A 6,000-nucleotide genomic window follows, 5' to 3' on the forward strand; every position below is an offset into this window, starting at 1 on the left:
CATCTTGTGTTAAGGCGAGCATGGCGAACCCCTCCAGATGCTGCTGAACTACAACTCCCAAATAACACCCCCCCAGCAAGCGTGGCCAATAACCAGAGATCATGGGAGTTGTAGTTTAGCAACCTCTGGAGGGCCAAACATTCTCCATGCCTGCTTTAAGGGCTTTGTTTGTTTACTCAAGTTCCAGAACTCCAGGAAACCACAGCTCTTAAGGGTCACACCCTTAACAGATGCATTATTTAGGCAATATTGATATGGTACAGTATCCCACGCTGTGGTTAGCTCCAGTTCCACCACCGTCTTGAAGCTGGATGGTTGTCAGTGATGGACCTAAGCCCTGGATTTGTCCATTCACTGGACATATAGAAGCCTGATGGGTCCCAACTCCAGTGACTAAAAATAAATTAGTGGTGGCAAGAAAATGTCTGCATGACTGTAGAGACATTGCCGGTGGGTTTCCTTATTGGGTTTGTGCTGGAATGAGGCAGTTGCCATTTATGGCAGGGTAACATGAGGGTTAGCACACAAACTGTCAGGAGCTCGTCGGACTCTCAAGTAGGACCCTGGCAGAGACACATGCCCGACTGGCATGTTCCCTCCCTCCTGGTCGATCGTTCGGGAGCTTCAAAATCTTTCTTCTGCCTGAATATCACAGCAACCAATGCCAAAAGACAGCGGCACACTTAGGGATCCACAGAGTCTTCACAGTTTGTGTAACAGACCTCAGCAACTCAGCATTTGGCTAATCTACTTTATTTACATATAAATACACACGGAGCACTGCAACATGGCTCCCTCTCTCTCTAGCATCACACAGCAAAGAGAAAAAGAACAAGGACAACAGTCCCACTTCACGGAACACAGTAACACAAACATCCTGTCTCCGTCACTTCCCACTCTGTGGAGTCAAAACATATAGTGTCATGTGATAGACAAAAATCCCATGACTGCAGACATGGGAATGATTCTTCAACACAAACAGGGTAGGTAATATGGAAGAGGTTCTGCAGTCCACACAAACAGAAAAAGGCACATTGACCCAAGCAAAAACAGGAGGAGCCATAAGAAGTGGAAGAAGATGGCCCTTTCCTGCAACTGCAGCAAACTTCTACCTCTGAATCCACAAAATCTAATCAAAAAAGGCAGTTTTAAAATAACAAACAAGACACCAAGCAGTCCTATAATTAAGCATGTCCTGAAGGATAAACAGAAAGCCGTGGAAATGAGCTTTTTTTCCCTGAGAACACCCATACTTCATACATAATGTTAAATAGCAATCTATCTTGTGCATGATGAAAAACACAGACGTTCAAGCATGGATTCTGATGTGGACCAACACACAAGACAGTAATTTGCTAATCAGCATGTGTCATGATTACCCTTTTCTTCCCTTCCAGCACAGCAGAAACAGTCAAAGAATTTTGTGGTTGGGATCCTATGGTGTCCCCCCCCCCCCCGGTTTTATGACTGGCTGAGTTACATTTTCTGAAATTACTTTCCTTTCCTTTATAGAGATGCTTAGCTACTCCTCAGATTTACACGTCAAAGGCTTCATGGAAATGGGAGTGGGGTGTAATTTAAAGGATTTAATTTAAAAAAGGAGTTTTCAAAGTACAATGTGAATATTAAAAAAACCCCAAAAACTCATTGGGAGTGTCTCTTGGGAGTGCAGAGCTTAATCTTTTCTCCTTAACTGACCATTACACAATTATCCTTGTCCTCCCAATGTTAGCTAGCCCTGTCTGCTCAATCCTGTTCTGTTATCAGGCTTGGAATCCTAACTCAAGGAAAAGGTAGCCTCTCCCCCCACCCTGCATAAGAGGAAAAAACACATTGCATCAAATTGTGGTTCCTCAGGGGCCACCCTTCAGCATTAAATGCCTATGACAGTACCAAGAAGCCTGCAAAACAATCCAAAGGGGGGGGGGGAATTCTGAGGTATTATGAAGCCTGCTGTACCACAATATTTAGTGGTGGTGGTGTGTGACCCACAATTATTATTTTTAAAATGGAAATTCATTTTCTTTTTTTGTGCTAGCCAAAGGCCATGGCAACATCTCAAGAAGGGAGGGGGTGAAACAGCAGTCACTACATATGCAGTTTAATGTGTGCATGCACTGAAGTGTTTTTTCTCATTTTTTAAAAACTTACGTAAAGGTTTGTGTCAGGGAACTGACATCAAAGATCAACGGAGAGGGAAGTCGCTCCGAGGATGCAGGGGAGGGAACCAGCAAGGAGAGAGGGAGAGCTTCCGCTGGGGAAGGAAACCAAGGTGACACCAGGAAGAAAGGGGAGGCTGAGAGTACTTCGGAGGGAAGGCTCCGAGACTCTTCCAGTGAGATCAGTGGGGAGAGCGCAGGACCTCCGCTTGGCACGCCTACTCTGCGCAGAAGGCTTCCGCGCAGAGAAGCTAGGCGGAGACTGGCTGTCAAGGAGTTTTTATGTTGGAAGAAGTTCAGGAAACGCCCACTGACGGATTCTGGCAGTGATTAAGACAGTCGCGTTTGCAAGGCGCTGTCAAACCAGGGAAAGTTTGAGCTATATAACCTGCTTGGAGCAGTTTGGAGTTTTACGCATGAGCAACACCATTTCCCATTACAGTTTGCATTTGCAAAGAGAGGTTTGCATTAGACATGTGAGGTTTGTCTCTAGGTAAATGCAGCAAGGGCACTGTTTAAGGCGAATTGATTACTCATCCCTGGAAACCCTGGCATATATTTCTCAGCCAGAGATGAAACCTGAGAACTTTGCATCTTAGCCAGTCCTTGGAGCCAGCAGCGGTAGAAGCTCAGCTCAGCGATCCTGAACAAGGAAGATGCTTGTTTAGGATCTCTCTCTAGGACCAGAGAGAGGAAAGTTACAGACTTAAGGACTTAAGGACTTAAGGACTTGAATAAGATGGGGCCGCATTGCTAGTTTGTTTAAGAGCAATGTGCTACTTTGAATTTTTTTCAATGTTTCATCTTGTAACTAGTTCAAGACTGTTTCCAGCAAAACTTTTTGAAACTCATTCTTGTGGTGGAGCTCATTCATTTCTACTCTGTAAAACATGGGTAGGCAAACTAAGGCCCAGGGGCCGGATCTGGCCCAATTGCCTTCTAAATCTGGCCTGTGGGTGGTCCGGTAATCAGCATGTTTTTACATGAGTAGAATGCGTCCTTTTATTTAAAATGCATCTCTGGGTTATTGGTGGGGCATAGGAATCAGTTCATTTTCCCCTCCCCAAAATATAGTCTGCCCTCCCACAAGGTCTGAGGGACAGTGGACCGGCCCCCTGCTGAAAAAGTTTGCTGACCCATGCTGTGCAAGGTTCAGATCAGGGATTCCACTTGCAGCAACTCTGCAATGGTGCCTGCTGCTGAATGCCACCACTGAGTATATTACTAATCATGTGCAGAGAAGTCTCCAGGAAACATCCAATAGGGTAGCAGGGGTGCCATCTTTTCCTCAGGATTGTGGGAGCCTGCCACCAAAACGCAGAAGTGCCACATCACATGCACACGCCTGCACATAGTGCGTGTGACATCACATGTACAATGTGCAGGCATGTGCATGTGACATCGCACGTCCACATTGTGGTGGCGACTCCTCTTCCCATCTTCACAGCCAGCGAGGCACCCTTTTCCTTGGGGAGTGGCTCGGACTCAGAGGCAGATAGACTCTGCCTCCAAGTCCATCGGAGCCCCACTCCCCAGCAAAGGGTGCCTCACTTTTGGGCTGAGGAGGGCTGAGCTGAACTGCTTCTCTTTCTGAGGCAGCACTCTTGCCGTCTGCTGGCTTTCTTCATTGACTTTGGGAGTGCCTGGCCCCCACAATTATATTATTGTGGGTGCCCCCTAGAGCTGCCTCCTATGTAGGGAGGTGTGGACTGTGACAAAATTATAGTGGGGTTGCATTGGACAAAGTCTTCTGTTTGACCCCTGGAAATGTGTGTGTTTCTTTTTAAGGTGCCACCCTCCTCTGTCACTTTTATCATCAGACTACTTGTGATATTCCCCACAACATGCATGCAAGACAAAGCTGCATCTGTGCAGTCCACCTTATGTGCCATCCCAACACACATCACAGGTGCCAACTCTTTCTTGAAGGGGAAAAAACTTTACTGGTTATTATAGCCGAAGGTCATCACAACCCGCAATTAAAATTGTAATAAAATGAGATAATAATAATAATAATAATAATAATAATAATAATAATAATAATAAATTTTATTTATATCCCGCCCTCCCTAGCCGAAGCCGGGCTCAGGGCGGCTAACAACAATAAAACAGTACAAAAGTACAACACAAACAACACTCTAAAATCATTCATTATAAAATTAATTAAATTCAAGCCACTGGCCACCATTGGGCCAGAGCTCCGCGAAGATTGCCGAGGGAGGGAGTCAGGCTCTGCCCTGGCCAAAGGCCTGGCGGAACAGCTCTGTCTTGCAGGCCCTGCGGAAAGATGTCAAGTCCCGTAGGGCCCTGGTCTCTTGTGACAGAGTGTTCCACCAGGTCGGAGCCACAGCCAAAAAAGCCCTGGCTCTAGTTGAGGCCAGCCTAACTTCTCTGTGGCCTGGGACCTTCAAGATGTTTTTATTTGAAGACCGTAAGTTTCTCTGTGGGGCATACCAGGAGAGGCGGTCCCTATTTACAAAACCAAATAGGCAGAAAATAACAAAAAGTGTGAATGGGAACCCAAGATATATTTGCTCTATAGATTAGAAACCAAATGCTAAACCGAGTGTACAGATATTCTACCATAATATTTAACACTCAATAAGTTATTTGACATCAAACAAGACGGTTAAGTATGCAGAGCACCTAGTTTTGTAAACAACTTATTGCTGCTATTTACGCAGGTATAGGGCATGCTGGAGTAAAATCACAAAAACAAACATTCCATCCTGAGATCAAGGGTAATTCCTGAGCACAAGTAACCGGCATAGCATTCCTTATGTACAGTAACAGACCAAGACAGAATTAAACTCCAGCCCTTTTCCTTTAACTGTTGGGTTGTTTTCTTTGGAAGAATCATGCAGAAATGCTGTCAGGCTTATTAATCAATCTAGGCTTCCGGTAAGATGGCGACGGAGATAGCAGCATAGTCAGGTTCCCCTGCCTTCAATTAAGATTTTAAGTAGGTTTTTTAGCCTTCCTGGACTCTAATTTTACAGTTTTAATGATTTATTGGCTGCCTTATCACCTCACCACTGCCCCTGTTTTTCCTAGTTAACATTTTATTGTTTTATTGGCTTGTTGCTGTGCTACTGACCAAGCTGGCCTCCCCCATCAACAAATGCCTAAAGGAGCGGCTCCTGGGATTGATTGCCTGCTTTGATTCCTGGCTAAAAACTTGGACTAACATAGGGAGCGGTGGCCCCACGCTGCTCTCTGGTGTTGTGGACGGCTACGGCTTAATGTTGCTCGTTTCGGATGCCCTTGCCGTGCTTTTTGGAGCTTTTTGGAGATGGTGGTTTTGGAGCTAGTGGTTTTGTTGCCTGTTGGGCTTTGGCTGACGCCGACTTCGACTCCAGCCTGAGTGATTTATTACTTCCTTATCTTATTGGCATTTGGCTGCTGGAGGTTTGCCTACCACAACGAAACATCTTTCCAAGTGCAACTATAATAGAGGAGAGAGGAAGAGAGAGGAAGGGAGGAAGAGAGAGTACTGAGCTTTACTTATACTTCGGAACTCCACGCAGCTGGCGGGGCACAGCGGGGGCAGAAAATTAATGTTAACATCACTGGAGGGCTTTCAACGCTGTCGGGAAGTATCACTACATAGTCTCTTCAGCAAGTAAGATGGCGGTTCAAGGCAGATAGGATTTCATCGCCCTCCTCCCCTCAACGTTTCATCTGCCACGGTCGTTGTAAGTAATGCCGCTGTAAAAATTTATTTCATCTATCCCCCTCTATCTCTGACCGCTAGATCGTGAACTGTTGGAAAGTCTGGCACGCAGTGGACCACAGCAACTTCTAATTAATTAACTAGACGTGGAGCTTCTGGGGGAGAGCG

This window comes from Podarcis raffonei, chromosome 3, assembly GCF_027172205.1.
Source record: "Podarcis raffonei isolate rPodRaf1 chromosome 3, rPodRaf1.pri, whole genome shotgun sequence".
NCBI lineage: Eukaryota > Metazoa > Chordata > Lepidosauria > Squamata > Lacertidae > Podarcis > Podarcis raffonei.